Source organism: Chelonia mydas, chromosome 7 (assembly GCF_015237465.2).
Source record: "Chelonia mydas isolate rCheMyd1 chromosome 7, rCheMyd1.pri.v2, whole genome shotgun sequence".
NCBI classification, from domain to species: domain Eukaryota; kingdom Metazoa; phylum Chordata; order Testudines; family Cheloniidae; genus Chelonia; species Chelonia mydas.
The window spans coordinates 114716675-114735999 of NC_057853.1; the positions used below are offsets into that span (position 1 = coordinate 114716675).

The 19325-nt window shown below is 42.3% G+C and overlaps 2 long non-coding RNA genes across 6 annotated transcripts in view; one reads left to right on the top strand and one right to left on the bottom strand.

Moving 5' to 3' along the window:
• Positions 1 to 19325, top strand: part of LOC119566821 — a 65367-nt gene that overhangs the window by 30056 nt on the left and 15986 nt on the right. The window lies entirely within an intron of this gene.
• Positions 700 to 7005, bottom strand: LOC119566824. The gene is made up of 2 exons (XR_005226235.1): positions 2160 to 7005; positions 700 to 1738 (listed from the first exon to the last, which is right to left on the bottom strand). It is a non-coding gene; the product is annotated as an uncharacterized LOC119566824 (long non-coding RNA).

Genomic DNA, 19325 nt, shown 5'->3' on the forward strand with positions numbered 1-19325 from the left:
TGAGGTGCAGAGAAGGGACTTGGCCACGCTCACCCAGTGACAGAGCTGGGAACCAAACCCAGAGCTCCTGAGGCTTAGTTCAATGCCCTATCCACTAAGCCAAGCTGCCTCCCTGATTAAGGAAATCACCAATCTCTTTACTAGTGTTCACATTCCAGTATGCGATCCCACAAACAACTTCCCACACTGATTTCACAAAAAGGGTTAAAGTGTTTTGCCCAAGGTCATACGGGGAGACGTTGACCCCATGCAGAGAGCCACCATAAGACTCATACATCACTTCGGTCCTCAAAAGAGGGCTTAAACAGGCCTTGTGCTGATCCCTGCCCCGTGACTGAATTTCACATACAGGGAATGTGGCAGATTGACCGATCTGCAGTCCCCTGCATTTGCCACTAAACAACACTCTTTCCTCATTGGATTTAGCTAGCATTCCCCAGAGTGCCTCTAGGCTGAGCAATCCACCATTATTTTGTTAAAGGTAGAAGACTCCACGCCAAAGCAGAGGTGTTACTCTGTCTCCCATATGCTGCACTGTTACCGTTAAGTGGGCAGCATGAGGAAGGCCCAAGGCAGTGCTGTCTATGGCTAGAGGCGGCAACATGACTTTGTTATTTACTGTTGGAAACGTCACAGTACGTCTTTGAACAGCCAATGCTACATCACAGGGAGGAAGAACCACAAGGAGAGAGTCTTGAGAAAATTGTAGCCTTTTATTAATCTAACAAAATGAACAGTGGAAAGATCTTCATTACTTGATTTGAAGGTTGTAGGGCTCTGGGTTATTTAAACTGTATGTCAGGGGTGAGTTTATGACCACAGTTCAGGGAAGAGTACAGAGAGTGGATTGTTACCTTACCTTTGAAGCACACAGGAATTGCCGAATGACAGAACAAAGGGAATATTTAGAAAGATCAAAGCCTTTCCGGGTTTTTTGATATTGCTTTTAAGTGAATTTTGAAATGTAGCTCCTCCTTATTTCGCGAGCAACAGCTGGACAGCACAGGAGACGGTCCAACTCAGCAAGGACCTAAATGGTGAGGCACATTACACGTCAGGTGCAAGTGGGAAAGCAGTGAAACACACACCAATTTTAAACACAAAATGGCCTCTGTCTCTCCAGACAACAGAGGCCTTTGAGATTTCAAGATGAAGGCGGCGGCAGTGAGTTCTGAGACTGAGAACTGTCTGGGGTAGGGACTGTTATTTGTTCAATGTCATCCAACATAGTGGGGCCCTGATCCTGACCGGAAGCCTCTAGATGCTCTGGGAATTCAAATAATAATGATAATATGGCTAAATAAGCCATCACAATCAAGGTCTGGAAGTTAACATTAGGGGAAGCCTGATAATATACTGGCCATAGACCTCACAGCCCAATGTTCCACAGTTACTAGTTATGAAGGACAAGGAAGAGACTAATTCATGTCATACACAAATGCTCTGTGCTTGGCAGGCCGTAAGTCTGGAAGCTTCTGTTTCTTTATGGAACAGGAACTGAACTCTGCCCCCAAAACTGACCTAACTCCAGGCTCAGAGCGGTGTTCGGAAGATAAAGGAATACGTGCTTACCTACCTGGCCTCGGAAAACCCTGCTCCAATTTAACAAGTGTTTCTTGTGGAGGCCCTGAAGCGGAGAGTTCTGCGTGTGCTGCTCATTTGCCAGCTGTGTGGTTCAGATCTGAGTCTACACTTCTCCGCAATGTTCTGAGCCAGGGCCTGGGTTTGACCCTGCAAGCTAGTAGACGGAGGTGGCAGAAACAAAACACAGGGACCAGAACTCACTTTAAAGGATAATGTCAAGATAGGCCTAGTTGTGGATTCAGCACAGACCTAGGCAGTTCCTCTCCTTTCTGTCTCCCCAGCAGCTAATATATAGTCCTTCTCCTGAGCACTGGGAGCAGGTGGTGGTGGTTGTGAGGGGCTGCTGAGCTGAGATTAACTCCTTGCTCATTAGTGATCAGAGAGGACACACTGCCCCCTGCCACAGAACCCATTTCTAGCTCCCTGCTGTTTCAGAGAGCACTGGGGTCCAAGTTGTGGGAATACACAATGAAGAAAACAAACCCCACACAAATATCTTCCTAAGATCTTTCTTTATCCAAGGAACTGGCCACAGCAGCAGGCAGCCCTGCTGTGTCATTTTCAACAGGACTTACCTTTTGGGAAGGTAAATTGGATAACCCTGTAATTGGATCTCCTCTCATTACACAAGTAGCATCTTCAGACCCAAAGGAGATAAAGTATTTAGCAGCACCTGCTGGGGAACAGCAAAGAAACAAAGCTTCAGTAATAGCAGGATCAGGTCCGTGATATTTAAATGTGCACCCATCTACCATCTAATTTGGATGATTTAGTTGGGGATTGGTCCTGCTTTGAGCAGGGGGTTGGACTAGATGACCTCCTGAGGTCCCTTCCAACCCTGATATTCTAGGATTCTATGATACCCAAGCTGAAGTTATTTGTAGAGACGGGTGAAACAAGGGACAGTTCAGATCCGAGGTACATTTAATCAGAACCCTCAAAGTTTAGCAGGGTTTGGATACTATTTTGCTCATGTCTGGTTACTTCAGATTATGGAGTAATCTGGCATCATGGCAAATCCCAAAGGGACATAGCCTCCTGGCAGATCAAATGCCATGCAGGTCGATCTCTAGGTAGGTCCTTAAAACTGAAAATCCAGCCAGACCATTTAATGTCCATCATTGGGAATCTTATTGCGCCATCAAAGCTTTTGGTGAACAAATCCATGCTCATCGGCCATGGAGCAGCATTCCTCGTCAGACATGCTTCAGAATTCGTTGGTCTTTTATCCTAGTAATATGCCTGTACAAAGAAAGCCACTGAAACCAAGCGAGTGCTGATGGAGGTGGTAGGTGGGTTTAGCTACAAAAATCCTCATTTCTGATCTTGTCCTGCCATTTAATATGAAGCAGCTGAGGAAGACAACAAAAACAATCTGGTGTTCTTGACCTTCCTCCATGCCCACGTTTCACTGCTGTATGATAGCATTGATGTGTAACCATGGTTCTATAGATCTGGACCTTCATAGCAGGGTTGATGTCTCTACAGAGGCCACCATAGTGCATGAAACATGCTGTAGCTCACGAAAGCTCATGCTCAATTAAATTGGTTAGTCTCTAAGGTGCCACAAGTACTCCTTTTCTTTTTGCTCATATTATGTTATTAGTAAAGAGCTCACATTATTATTGAAATATAAATAAAATACGTTTCAGTGACTTATAGCACCTTTTCTTCCAAGGATCTCAAAACACTTTATAGTGCACTGAGTCTCACAGCATCCAATGGATCAGGCATATATTATCCTCACGTGACGGATGGAGGTACAACATCCAGTGGTGTGGCCACTTTGCATCAGTTTCGCTGGCATAAAGTGACCACAGACTGGGAGCTAGACGTCTCCTCATGGGATATACCGTGGGTGTAGGGGCCTCTCCAGAAGATGCAGAGTTGGTTCTGTGGGAGATGTTCTGAAGTGGGCTGGATGTTTTGTATGAGAACTTGGTAGCAGAACTCGACAAGTACCTGAAAACTGTTTTCCATGCATATTGGGAATAAAAAGCAGAATTCACTCTGGATACATTTGTGCCCCTTTTTTTGCATTCACTTTCTGTAACTCTCCTAGTGAATGAGTTTGCAGGCATGAAATGTACATGGAGGTGGTGAATTTTAAGTAACTATCCATAGAAAATTAATTTTGAATATGTGAACTGGAGTCTGAGCACTAAGGAGCTCATAGGTCATGCTCAACCACCATGGCTTATAATTCAAACGTTGGACACTAACTACAATTTGCTCATGAAACACGCTCTGGGCCAAAGGCTAGTCACTCACATTAACTGGCAACAACACATCAATATGAGAAAATCAGCAGCTGTTTATGGACAATTTGTAAACAGAAAGAACTGGAATACATTATTTGCTAAGAATTATTCACTATTTGATAGCACATGTAACTTCCTATGCATATCTTGGGCACTTCCATTCAAGACTTGCAAAGTACTTCATAAACACTAATGCATTAAACCTCCCAAGACCTATGGTAAAGATGGATCCAAATGGTTCCCTCTGTTTTACAAATTGGTGAACTGAGATGCAGAGAAGTGACTTGGCCAAGACCAGACAGAAAATCAGTGGCAGAGACAGGAATAAAACTTAAGAATTCTGTTGCCTTGTCCTTGCTTCAGCCACTAGAGCACACTTTCTAGTCAAGCTCATTATGATAGGGGGCTTAGAAGGCCGAGTAGCCTAGTGGTTAGCACACCCGACTTCTGGCCATGTGCCCCTCTCTCAGGATGGTAGTGGTGCCTGTTCCTGACCTTAAGCCAGGAATCTTCGGTTTTCCACCAGCATCTGGGCCTCAGTCCTTAAGAGGTGAGGTGGGGGACCCATGGCCTCCCTCTCCACCGAGTTTCAGCCCAGGGACTTGTGGGAAGCAATACTGGCTGGGTCCTCCATGCAGCAAGTCCAAGTTCGCTTCCCTGGGTTACTTCCTACCATATGGAGAAAATGGGATTTACTGGGAAGCCGAGAAGAAGAAACAACTCACAGGAGGGTTTTGATGTCTTAAAATATTTGACACAGTTCTCTTCTTATGGGTATTGTGGGAGAAGTGAAGTGAATCTTAAGGAGGGACTTGAATGTGACATAGGTTGGGGCTTGGTGAATAGGAGACAGCATTGCATGCATATGGAATTATATTTGTGGGAATACTGGACACGCCTGCCTTCACATCCCTTTCTTGCGTGAAAGTTCAGCCTAATGATAAACCCTGGCTCCAACAGGAGGCGAAAGATTACGGATGGTCTCAATTCATGGTTAGTTTACAAGGCAACTAAATTCCTGATGCCCACAGAGTATCTCGGTCTGGAACAATAGAACTAATAACGTACAGAACTCTCATGCAGGAAATGGCTTTAGGTCTAGGATTTTCCAAAGGGCCTAAGTGAGTTTGGCACCCCACTCCCAATGAAAATCAACTAAGGCTTAAGGGCCAGCATCTGTTGAAATCAATGGAAACCTGTCAGGACCCTGGTCTCAAACCCAGGCCCACTGGATTTTTGGGAAGCAACAGTGGCCGTTGGGACACCCGACACATCGGATTACCAGCAAATTCCTTGGCTAGGTCAGCGTCCAGGGCTCTACAACCCGCCTCCTGGTTGGCCACATAGTCTTGACCCTGATTGGCTAGTGGTTATATATAAACTTCCTTCTTCCTTTCTGGACTTGTCTGAGCAATTTCCCACTAGTTGCTACTCAGACCCACCTGACCCTGCCTTGTCACTGCTCCTGACCCTGTGTTGCTGCCTCACCTGACCCTACCAGCTGCCTCGCTGCCTCGTCCCCTTGGATTGGATCTCCTGGCAATCAGACCTCGTGTGTGAACTCTGATCACTGATAGGAAGTACCTTACAGAACCTTTCCATTGACTTCAGTAGGAGACCAACTCTCCTTGTGCTCTTGCTCTGATCCAATCTCACTGAAAACAATCCCACTAACTTTAGCGGACACTGGATAGGGCCCTTTAGACGTAGTTTTATCATTCCTCGGCAGTCAAGACACTTCCTTACTGGGATGGGATGAGGAGCCCAGTGGGCTTTTCATGCTAGAAACCAATCAATGAAAGCTAGAAGACTTGTCTGGACTGTAATATTAAGGGGCCACTGAACGTGTTGTCAGCCACTGGTTTACATAAACTGGTCCTGAGTGCAGTCAGACTTCGAGTGAGGATGAGGAAGGACCATGCTTAGAATTTGGGCTTCAGCACAATAGCTGAACACAGTTTCTTTGTCTCTACTTGCATCTTTAGCATGCTCAGTAGTAATTCAGCCAAATCAATTACTGGCAGTCGTGCTAGGTAGGGGTTTAAGTTTTGCTGTGCAGACAATGCCGGCAAGACAAGACAGACAGACAGAGATAAAATGGAGGTTAGAGAAAAGGCATAAGAGGAAGGTTAATATTTTCTGCCTGTCTCCCCCAGCTGCCAAGTGGATTATGACTGCTTCTCTTCTGCCCTGTTGGCTGGGATACCATTTTCATTGGTATTTAATTGTCTGCGCCTAACTATACATTACACAGAGTGTAATTTAACATTGCTGGCCAGATCGTAGAGATAAGCAAGGTTTACACAAACAGCTACCAGAGCAGAGAATTGTTTCTGTCTAATTCTAGAGTCCTTTGTAGTTAGTGGCTCCAGACAAGGGTGGGACACCACTGTTTTGACATCACATCTTCAGATGTTTCTGAGAGTTGTAGGAAAATCTTGTAACACCGGAAGAAAAACTTTTAAACAAAAATTATGGTAGAGATCCTCAGCTGCTGTAAATTGGTGTAGCTCCATTTCAGTTGCCATAACGATACTGATTTACACCAGCTCAAAATCTGGCCATACATTTGTATGATTCAGTTTATCCCCTTTAGCAATGATCTGCAAAAGGGGAGAAAAAAGGGGGTTATGCCCCCTATTTTATTTACATTATTTATGTATTGTTACTTTATCACATATGAAGGAATGAGAGACATCTTTAAGGGTTCCCCCCACCACACTTTTCACCTTAGCAATATAAGGACTGTCAGGCCTATTCTTCCCTTTGTCATAGAACTTGGGAGGGGAGTAGGGGTAGTCTCAGAGATGTGGATTAAAAGCTCCATTGGCCAAAGGGAGCAAAGTGTTGATTCTTTAGCAAAGATATTTGTTTCAAGAGTTGTTTGGGCAACTGCATTAAACAGGAGTTTACAAGAAGCAATCAAACCCCAAGAACTCTAAAGAGCCTGACTAAAAATTACCTCCTCTCTCAATTAATCTGATTTCACACCTTCGTTCTGCGCTGTCATAATCCTAACAGTTCTCCGGTGGTCCACAGAATCTTTCAGGGTAAACAAGCTCTGAATTTCTAATAAAAGAATCAAGAATGTTGGGAATCATTAAGAAAGGGATAGATAATAAGACAGAAAATATCATATTACCTCTATATAAATCCATGGTACATCCACATCTTGAATACTGTGTGCAGATGTGGTCACCCCATCTCAAAAAAGATATATTGGAATTGGAAAAGGTACAGAAAAGGGCAACAAAAATGATTAGGGGCATGGAACAGCTTCTATATGAGGAGAAATTAATAAGATTGGGACTTTTCAGCTTGGAAAAGAGACGACTAAGGGGAGATATGATAGAGGTCTATAAAATCATGACTGGTGTGGAGAAAGGAAATAAGTGTTATTTACTCTTCATAACACAAGAACTAGGGGGTCACCAATTGAAATTAATAGGCAGCAGGTTTAAAACAAACAAAAGGAAATATTTAAGGCTGTCAAGTGATTAGAAAAATTAATTGTGATTAATCGTGCTCTTAAACAATAATCGAATATCATTTATTTAAATATTTTTGGATGTTATCTACATTTTCAAATATATTGATTTCAATTACACCACAGACTACAAAGTGTACAGTGCTCACTTTATTTTGATTGCAAATATTTTCACAGTAAAACCAAAAGAAATAGTATTTTTCAATTCATCTAATACAAGTTGAACTTACAAATGTAGAATTATGTACAAAAAATAACTGCATTCAAAAATAAAACGATGTAAAACTTTAGCGCCTACAAGTCCACTCAGTCCTACTTCAGCCAATTGCTCAGACAAACAAGCTTGGTTACAATTTGCAGGAGATAATGTTGCCTGCTTCTTTTTTACAATGTCACCTGAAAGTGAGAACAGGCGTTCGCATGGCATTGTTGTAGCTGGCATCACATGATATTTATGTGCTAGATGTGCTAAGATTCATATGTCCCTTCATGCTTCAACCACCATTCCAGAGGACGTGCATCCATGCTGATGACAGGTTTTGCTCGATAACAATCCAAAGTAGAGCGGACCGACGCATGTTCATTTTCATCATCTGAGTCAGACGCCACCAGCAGAAGGTTGATTTTCTTTTTTTTGGGTGGTTCGGGTTCTGTAGTTTCTGCATTGGAGTGCTGCTCTTTTAAGACTTCTGAAAGCATGCTCCACACCCCGTCCCGATCAGATTTTGGAAGACACTTCAGATTCTTCAATCTTGAGTCGAATGCTGTAGCTATCCTTAGAAATCTCACATTGGTACCTTCTTTGCGTTTTGTCAAATCTGCTGTGAAAGTGTTCTTAAAACAAACATGTGCTGAGTCATCATCCGAGACTTCTATAACTTGAAATATATGCAGAATGCGGGTAAAACAGAACAGGAGACATACAGTTCTCCCCCAAGGAGTTCAGTCACAAATTTAATTAATGCACTATTTTTTTTAATAAGCATCATCAGCATGGAAGCATGTCCTCTGGAATGGTGGCCGAAGCATGAACGGGTATACAAATGTTTAGCATATCTGGCATGTAGATACCTTGCAATGCTGGCTACAAAAGTGCCATGCGAATGCCTGTTCTCATTTTCAGGTGACACTGTAAATAAGAAGCAGGGAGTAGTATCTCCCGTAAATGTAAACAAACTTGTTTGTCTTAGCGATTGGCTGAACAAGGAGGAGGACTGAGTGGACTTCGTAGGCTCTAAAGTTTTACAGTGTTTTGGTTTTGAGTGCAGTTATGTAACCAAAAAAAAATCTACATTTGTAAGTTACACTTTCACAAGAAAGAGATGGCACTACAGTACTTGTAAGCGGTGAATTGAAAAATATGATTTCTTTTGATTTTCATTTTTACAATGCAAATATTTGTAATAAAAAATAATAATATAAAGTGAGCACTGTACACTTTGTATTCTGTGTTGTAATAGAAATCAGTATTTGAAAATGTGGAAAAATATCAAAAATATTTAATAAATTTCAATTGGTATTTTATTGTTTAGCAGTGCTATTAATCATGATTCATTTTTTTAATCTCAATTAATTTTTTTAAGTTAATTGCATGAGTTAACTGCGACTAATCGACAGCCCTAGAAGTATTTCTTCACACAACGCACAGTTAACCTGTGGAATTCTTTGCCAGAGGATGTTGTGAAGGCCAAGACTATAACAGGGTTCAAAAAAGAACTAGATAAATTCATGGAGGATAGGTCCATCAGTGGCTGTTAGCCAGGATGGGGAGGGATGGTGTCCCTAGCCTCTGTTTGCCAGAAGCTGGGAATGGGCAACAGGGGATGGATCACTTGATGATTACCGGTTCTGTTCATTGCCTCTGGGGCACCTGGCACTGGCCACTGTTGGAAGACAGGATACTGGGCTACATGGACCTTTGGTCTGACCCAGAATGGCCATTCTTATGTTCTAAGCAGGAAAGAAAACTCAAATCAATCCCGGTTAAAAATAGAACATACAAACAAAAATCTTCCCTGGTCCTTCTTTATGGACCATAAAGAGGCACATAAAAGAGACCCAACCCAATTTTTGTTTGATTTTGCAGGTGACCTTTCAGTCAGGTTGAGTGTCAGTAATTAACTTGGCTTGTCAAAATGCAACTAAGTGCCAATATTATAAGCATATCAGGACCAAGACTGTGTAATGCAACCAATTCCATGCATCTAATCCAGACAGGTAAATTCCAATGTGTAAAGTATATTTTTCACCCTCACTAAAATGTATTTGCTTTTTATAAAGATTAGTCTTTAAGATAATATCCCGGAGAAAAGGAAAGCCATGTCACTTGCACAGAGCATCAATGATACGTGCCTTGGCTTCTATTAGTCACATGCAGAACATTCACTGGGTGTTCCATATGTATCAATCATTTTATTAATCATTGCATTTGCGAGATACTCAGCTCTTTAACAAGCAAAGGAGCGGCTGCTTAACAAGCAGGACAGAGGCTCAGCTGGCCAGCTAGCTAAACTCAAACTAAATTCATAAAAGCAAAATTGCAAGAAGGTAGCGGGAATAATTAGGTTGTTAGAAACCCAGTGGTTGATTAGTGGACTGAGCAGCAGCACAACGTGGCTTATGGAAGTGAAGGCAAGGACGGCTTTTGTTATATACGAAGATTACAGCACAGTCAAAGTAAGTTGGATTCCTCAGTCTGGGCTAATAACTGGCCTTGCTGGATGTTTGGCTGGCTTTGCATCACTTGCCCTGAAGTTTGCCATCATACACAAACACCTGCTGCTCCCTCAGGTTTTAAGTCTTTACACTCCCTCTTTGATTCTTATGCGTAAGAGGCATTCTCTGTCTTCAGCAAATCCTCCCACTTCTTCTGAATTACAGACATGCAGCAAAGCACAGATTGAGCTAAACAGCACTCATGATTCTTTGCTTTGTGGGTCAGTTCTCCAGAGGGAAGGGTCCTGAAGGTCACTGGGCTCCAAAGCGTTGGAGTCTGTCCTGGCAGAATGGGAAGGGGAGAAGAGTGTGTTAAACTGAATAAGGTCACGAGAGGCAGGCGATTCCTTGTGAACAGTTGAATTAGTGTACAACTTCAGGGGAACCTTGGGAAAGCTTCCTGGGATGCAGAGTAGCTAGAGATAATCACAGGAGGTCCTCTTCCCACTTATAACCCACATTTGACCTCTCCAGAGGTGGGGACAGAGAGGAGTAGCTGTGCCCGTGTCTCTGGGGAGGACTCTTTATCCTCTGGGATCTTTGGGGCAGGTTCTGAGATGGTGACATTGGGGTGGGTGGATATCGAATCCAGTGCCTCTAACATCACATGCAGGCTGGGGAGAATATGGGGCTCTGACTGTGAGGAGGGGCTGTGACCATAGGATAGAATAGCAGCTGTAGCCCCACTCCCTGTCATAGGCTGTAGGGCGAATTTCACCTTCCCAGACCTGGCTCCCATCATACGATTAGCTGGGTTGTAGGCAGATGAATTCAGTTTCACCCAAGATGTTATAAATAAGGGCCAGGTAGTTAAAAATTAATCCCTCCTTGCAGTGTGAAATGCCTGGCAGTATAAAAAGCTATCTGTGCCTATGCCCTTCCCTTTTCAATGAATACGTTTTTACATCCTAACTTTATATAATGCCACCATGAGTAACAAGGTAGAAACCCACACATCCAATATTGATAGAGAGGTAGACATGGTTGAGCAGATAACTGGATGGATTTTAATATTCCTTAAATATTTACACATTCTAAGTTGTTAGTCAGTGTCACTTTAAATAACTTTAGGTATCAAAATCAAAATAAGCCTTAAAACAAATCAGACGCAAGGCGTTTTGCTGCTGAAATTCACTGACAAGTCATCTGGTTTAAAAACAACTGTGTATATTTTAAGTTTCATTTAGAAAGGGATGTAATTCAGTCTACAGAATAATTGCAAATATTTAGTTCTGACATAGCACTTTCCATCCCAGATATCTCAGTGGTTTATAAATGAAGCATAAGTATAGTTTATCCCCATTGTACAGAGAGGGAAACAGAGGCATAGAGAGGGGAGCTGACTTGCTCTAGGTCACACAGCTGGTCAGTGGCAGAGCCAGGAATAGAACTCAGATCTCTTAGGCTACATCTGTGCAGCAATAAAAGACCCACAGCACTGAGCCTCAAAGGGATGTCTATGTTGGAATAAAAGATCTGTGGCAGGGCCGTGGCTGGCCCAGATCAGCTGACTCAGGCTCCTGAGGCTTAGGCTGTGGGGCTAAAACCTGCGGTGTAGACGTACAGGCTCAAGCTGGAGCCCGGGTCTGGGATCTTCTTGCCTCATGGGGCCTCAGAGCCCGAGTCTGAACATCTACACAGTAATTTTACAGCCCCACGAGCCCAAGTCAGCTGATCTGGGCCAGCTGTGGGTGTTTAATGGCGGTGTAGATCTATCCCCAGCACCCAGGTCAGCTGACTGGGGCTCACGAGGCTCAGCCTGCGAGGCTGAAAATAGCAGTGAAGACATACAGGTGTAGGCTGAACTGCAGGGTCTACACCGCGATGTTTAGCCCTGCAGCCTGAGCCCCACAAACCAGAATCAGCTGGCCTGAGCTCAGACTTGGTGCTGTGGGTCTTTGATTGCTGTGTGGAGGTAGCCTTTTTCTTCCAATCCAGTGCCCCAGAATCGTCTAGGCTATTCTGTACCATAATCTAGCATTTTCAGGAATCTAAGTATTAATGTCACCCATGCATGGTAGAATCCACCACTCATTCACTAATATATTCACTCACTCACACTCTCACACCCTAAAACAAAAGGTTAATTTATGTAGGCCCCTATGAAAATAATGTTGTGCTCTTGTGTGCCCTCTGCTAGTACTGCAGCAGCAGCTCCTTATTAAACCCTGTTCCCACAGGTGAGGTGATGTTTGAACACAAACAGGGAGGAAGTAAATAAACAAAGAAAAAGGGCCGCTTTTGTCTCAGGCTGTTCTAGAAGGGCAGGAAATCAAGGCTTGCCAAAATGGAAAAGAACAAAGCCGGTGGGGAAATATGGTTTATTTTTAAGGCTCCCTGAGAGTCATTGCAAACAATGGGGAGTAGGAAAAAAAATCCTAAAAAGCCATAAACAATGAAAAATGTGATAAGAATCTCTGTCCTGGGCTCTGGCTTCCGTTCATGGGTTTGCTTAAAAGAGTTCTTACAATGCATGGCTTATATTAAAAAAATGTCTAGCCTTGTACTTGGGTTCCCTGCACTTAGGGCCTCATCCTATCTGTCTAGGTAGCCACATGTTCTCCTTTACTATGGTATCGAAGCCTCTTCTAATTATTAGTGTATTTCATCGTCATAACCTCCTTGGGAGGTAGGGCAGGGCCATTATCTCCACTGTACTCATGGGGAACTGAGGCAGAGAGAGATTAAGTGACTTGCTCAAGGTCACACAAGAAGTCTGTAACTGAGCAGAAAACTGAACTCAGATCTCCTGAGTCCCAGTCCAGTGCCTTAGCCACAAAACCATCCTCCCTACCCTACCAATTGATAACAACAAAGACTCCTATGGACTTACAACACAATTGAGCATCTGAAAGGCAAGTGTCTTAGAGGAACAAGCAGCATGTAACTCAGAGAAAGGAAAATTACCTCTTCAACAGAATGACATGAGATATTCCAGTTGTAACAAAAGTGGTGAAGATATAGAAAAAGTTACTTTACTGAAACATATCTAAGATAGAACCCATAAAAAGGGGTTAACAGACAAGTACAGATTGCCCCAGACCAGAACCAAGCTGAGCTGGAGCAGGAATAATTAGATCTTAAATATATCGTTATGAGCTGGCTGAAACCTTGTTATGGGTTGAGTTAAAATCTCATTGAGATGGATAGGTGTGCACTCACCTGTCAGTTAACATAACTGTAAGCATAAACCCCAATCTAAGTCAAAAGGGATAAGTGAACCTGCCCAGGAGCTTTTGGCTGGGTATTGTTTTGGGTAGGCAGGTGTGGGAAGAGAGATCACACAACAACACAGGTCGGGGAAGGGAGGGCAAGAAAACCAAGCAGGAGCTTGTGAGCACAGTGTGACCCTGGAAAAAGCTAGAGTGTTTTTGGGTCTGGTATTGGCTAAAGAGTCTTGTGGACTGGTAAGCCAAGAAACTGCTCCTTTTGTTCTTGGTTCCTTCTGCGTTTGGAGACACAGGAGTTTGTACATTCCTTGGAAATAAACAAGATTGTCTCAAAGAAAATACCAGATTCCATCAATTTCAACTTCGAACTGGTACATCCCCAGGGCCCTGAACTCTGACGAGCTGGTCAGATTGAAAACAGTCAACAATATCTCCTGTATCAGAAGATCTCCAAGCCCTTTACAAAGAAGGGCCATATCATGATCTCCACTTTACATACGGGGAAACTGAGGCATACAGTGACGATGCGACTCGCCCAGGGTAACCCTGCTACCCAATGGAATAGAACCTAGGTTTCCTGAGTCTCAGTCCAGTGTGCTATCCACTAAGCCACAGGTGCCATTAAACTGATTGTACTATTAGTAAGATACTTAGGTCTAAGGCTTTATCTACACATGCTACAGTGTCATCATCACACAGGTGATTCTCCGCTCAGTGTCTCATCCAGAAACACTCTGCAGTCTCATTAATTCCCAGTTCCAGACCCTGTCAGGGGTCTGTATGAAAGTGAACTGGCTTGGGTCAGATGGAAGCGATACCACCTAGTCCATGGGGATACTTTTGCAGGCATTGCTATCTTACAGTGGGTTAAAGTTCTTTTGTTACCAGGGGTTAAAGCAGGAGATTCTTTCCATCTCTGGTGTCTAGGGCTGGTCTAAGTGGCTGCAGCTCCATTGACTTGAATGGCATTTTGCCAATTTATGCTAGCTGAGAAGTTGGCCTGTAGAATCCTATGGTGCTTACTGAAAGTTAGAGGTTGACCAAAATCATGCTATTTCTTGGGCCTATGAACACACAAGATAATTTCAAACATTCAGCCGCTCATTGGCAGACTGCTACAATAATGAGAAAGGTTTATACATGGATCCCTGATGCAAATTGCAGGTCCAAAGGACACTGAAGGAAATCTCTAATAGCAGCTCTTATTGTAAGAACTGCTAATACACAGCTATATTGAGGCATATAGGCTACAGAGTGTGTGTATGTCGTTGGCCTCAGCAGAAATTAAGAGAGCTTGAACCTATATTGAAAGATGGATGGACTCAGTGCTTCATTTGTAATGAAAGAGGTGCCAGGACTCAAGCAATTTTTTTACATTCAGAACTGATGCAGCAAGCCCAGAGGTGCCAGAGCTACGAACTGCCAAGCCTAGAGGTGCCAGGGCTCAACCCTGTCAAGCCCTGTCACAAATTAAGGACGGGAGGGAATGGATCACCCAATAGGTCTTTTCCAGCTCTAACTTCTATGATGCTTTACCTCAGCCTTTTAATTTTAAATTTTCTGTAATAATTAATCGTAAGTATCACAACATCTACAGTATTCTTTCAAATATACACGTAGCAAACAAACTTTGAAGGGATCCATTTTTATGCTAAAACAATACTTAGCACTTCTACAGCAACAAGTTGTGTCCATGGATGTCAAAGAGCTTTACTAAGACAGTAAGTACTATCACTGCAGATGAGTGGTTAAGTGACATACCCAAGGTGAACCAGAGCATCAGTGGTGGAGCAGGGAACAGAACCAAGGAATCCTGATTCATAGTTCCGTATTTTAGCCACTAGACCACACTCAACCCATGACTTTAATTTAGAGATAACACATCAACAAGAATAAAAATTAGATTAGATGGTGAATACAAGAAAACAGCAGGGCTTTTCTTATATAACAGAGACCATTTAATTGATAAATATGTTTTAAGTCAAAGGGACTTAAGCACATGCTTAACTTTAAGAATGTTTTTAAGTATTCTGCTGAAAAGCAATGGACTTATGCATTTGCTTAAATGCTTTTTGAATCAGGACTCAAGGCCTCAGTCTAGCAAAGTACTAAGTACATATTTAACTTTAAGCATGTGAGTAGTGCCATTGACTTCAGTCAGGTCAACAACATGCTTAAAGTTGAGCACATGCTTAAACATGTTGCTAATTGGAGCATAAGTGAGGAAAGGTTGCAATATCAGGCCCTAATCACCCAGGGCATTAATTTTATTTTCTTAAATGCAGCATGGAAAATATTAGAGGTTTTTTTAAAAAATCTTGTGCAAAAACAAACTTTTTTTTTTAAACAATAGTAACAACTGATGGAGATGAGAAACCTGATGGAAATAATATGAAGTGGGAGCTGCAAAGATGCTCTTAATCAAGAATTCTAGAAGCTGAAAAAAATGTCCTAATTTTACTATTATTTTTAAATAATTGCTCCACTAACTGTAACCAAGTGAATGCAAATAGTACACAGAATTAACTAGGCTATCAAGGTAATTCATACAGACAGAAAATAGATGCAACACAACGGAGGAGTAATGGGATAAAAGGAGATGTCAAGAAACTGACATTATCTCCATCTGTCCAGAAAACGTGTGGGATTGTTATATCCAAGCTCCTCAGTCTATGCTGCTGGCTGGCCAGCAGAAATGTCCTTTTAGGTTGCTGAAGACAGATAGCAGAAATAAAGGGCTAAACTAGCTACAACTTTGACAGCCTTTTGGTTAACAAAGAGAGTTAAGGAGTATTGTATTTCCATTTAGGCCAGAGAAGTAACAATGGCTAATCCTAAAATCAATCCCTTAATCACATCTATCAAATTAGAGGCAACTGTCAAAAAATAACACATACAAATGCCTCAGTGAGAGCATGGCTGAGTGTACACAAAACAAAGGTCTTTAATTCAGATGCTGGACACAGACTAACATGGAGGAATGTTCCATGCATACTAGAATTTCTTTTCTCTTCTTATGGGATGCTGCCACGTTTAATTTAAATTTTCCGGATATTAAGCCATTTGTGTCCTTCAGAAATTTGTGAGTTAAGTCAGGGAAATTCGCCTTTGTGGGCTTGGCTGGCAAATGAAAAGCTGGTCAGACCCAAACCATGAGTCTGATGAATTTGCCCTTTTAAAATCCAGCTAAAAAATTAGTTTGGAAAGTTAAGTCTACTGGACATAGTTTGGCCCATGCTCCCAAAGCAGGCACATATGAACAATGCAAAGTTATCCTTACTGTGTATCTGTAGTCTGGTCAGTGACTGCTCATTCATAGAATCATAGAATATTAGGGTTGGAAGAGACCTCAGGAGGTCATCTAGCCCAACCCCCTGCTCAAAGCAGGACCAATCCCCAACTAAATCACCCCAGCCAGGGCTTTGTCAAGCCTGACCTTAAAAACTTCTAAGGAAGACGATTCCACCACCTCCCTAGGTAACCCATTCCAGTGCTTCACCACCCTTCTAGTGAAAAAGTTTTTCCTAATATCCAACCTAAATCTCCCCCACTGCAACTTGAGACTCCTCGTTTTGTCATCTGCTACCACTGAGAACAGTCTAGATCCATCCTCTTTGGAACCCCCTTTCAGGTAGTTGAAAGCAGCTATCAAATCCCCCCTCATTCTTCTCTTCCGCAGACTAAACAATCCCAGTTCTCTCATTGTTCATGTTCTCCATACAGAAGATTCCCCCAAGAGCACATATATGGAAGCAGAGCACAATAGCTATTCCTGGGTCAGGTGATGTAAGCTTAAAAGCTCCTTGATCATACAACCCACTCCCAAATCCATTACCCTCCCTCCCAAAAAACAACCACCACCCACCACCACCACCACCCCATGCCACTCAGGGCTTGCCTGTTTTCTGGCAAGTACCTATGGTCAGTGTTCAGATACTATGATGATAATTGCACTGTGAAAGATACGAACACATCAGAAAAGATCTTCTAAGCATGACTGCCAAAATAGATTAGAGGGGAAGCATATTTAAAAAGGTGGAAAATACATAGAAGATGGACAAAAAAATCATGTCTGGCTTCAGGAGGTTGTTCCTTACAAGGTTTTCCCTTGTGGTTTATCCAGACCTATAACTGGCAGTAATGACAACAACACTACACCATTTGAAAACAAAACTCCCAAAAAATGCAATGAGCATCACATGTGGGGGAGGTTGGAGACACACCTCTAGGGCACTGTAGCTCCAACAGCACATGGAGAAGATGTCTTGAAATTCTATCAGACAGTAACGGGCCAGATTTAAGCCTATGTTCTAGAGATACTATTTGGAGATGTTTACCTACTGTTTTATTTTAAGACGGAATTTATACACGTTTGAGTAGAATCATAGAGTTTAGCTTCACCCACTTTTTTCTGTATTTATTCAGGTCCATATTCAGCAAAATAGTTAAGCATATGCTTAACCTCAGCTTGACTTCAGTGGGACTAACACACATTTTCAGTCAGGGCCTCAGTTCCTCAGCTATGAGACACTATAACTGCGTCTGCACTGACAATTGTGGAATAATTTCCCATCAGTCCAGCTAACGTTAGCAGTTCCCATCAGAACTGCTAATGTGGCACCAGTGTTTTAGAACCAAATAATCTACAAAGAGCAGATCTGAACAAAATTTGCTGGCATCATATCTACACTAGTTCTCCCACCATTGGCATCACCAGCAGAGCTGCACTGATACTAGATTTCCTGAAAATTGCCCATACAGACAATGTCTCTGGGATAGAGTTGGATGAAATTTTTTGGCAAAAAATTTTTTTTGATGAAATATGAAGATTTGGGTTGACCCCAATATTTTGCAGATTCATGTCAATTTCACCAAATTGTTTTGGTAAAAACAAACCTAAAAAAATTTCTGAAAAGAGCCTAAACATTTCATTTTGACAGTTTCAAAACAAAACGTTTTCATTTTTTGATTCAAGATGACTTTTTGTTGTGAAATTTCCTTGAATTTTATTAAACATAAAAATGCCAAATACCTCAAAATTGTATAACATTTTTTGACCTGATTTTTTTTAAATTCTCCAGTTTGCCAAAAATTAAAAAAAAACAAAAAACAAACAAACCCATATTTTGGGTTCGACCCAAAATAGCCTTTTTTGAATTTTTGAAACTGCCAGGAAACCGAAAAAATCAGTTATTCACCAGCTCAACCTTGAGTCATATTTGGCAGTCAGTCAAAGTTTTGTTTGATTACAGATCTCAGATTTTGGCTCAAAGTTACTGAACACTAGCAAGAACTACTTTTCTCTCTCTCTCTCTCTCAAAGATTCCCTGAACTGGGATAATCAGTGAGTGGAGCCTCATTTGCTGATTTCATTAAACATGAAAGGCAAAGGTTACAAAAAAATTCAAAAACTGTTTAAGATCACAAATTAATAATGGAACATAATGTAGGTTGATGGTCTAAAAGTTGCAAATAGACATCTAATTCACTTACCTGTCTAGACTGGATTGCAAGATTCTGTGTTTCCTCTGCAGAGAGTTTTGTGGCGCATGTAAGCTATGTATTTGTTATTTAATTGTTATGCATACTGGACCTTTACATTTCTAGAAGCCTGCTGGAGGCAAATGCCATTTTGTGTTCAGTTCAGATACAACCTGTTACAGAGGAGATGCGCACACTGTCCTTTATTTCTGGAGATTTACTTTTGTTCTTTCTTGTTTTATTGTTTTCCCATAAGAATATGGCTATGCCTTGTGCATAGAAAACACTGATCGCATCAGTTGTATCCAAATGAGAGAATGGACTGCTTTTATCAGAGGCTATAGCTCTGCTTTAGGTGATACCACCAGCTAATCAATTCTTCCAGGGAAATCACTGTGATGGAACTTAGCACAATATTACCTCACTCACCTTGTCTCTCTAGCCAGCATTTCTCAAATGCGGCCACTAGGGACTTTTCTTGGGCAGTGATGGGGGAGGTGGCGGGGGGCCCCCCTCCTCCAGGGCTGCCAGCAGGGGTTGGGCCCTGCTCATCTCTGGAGACAAAAGCTGGAGGAGCAGGCAGCCAGTGGGTTCCCCACCTTCCCCGGGCTGGTGGGGGGTCAGGCT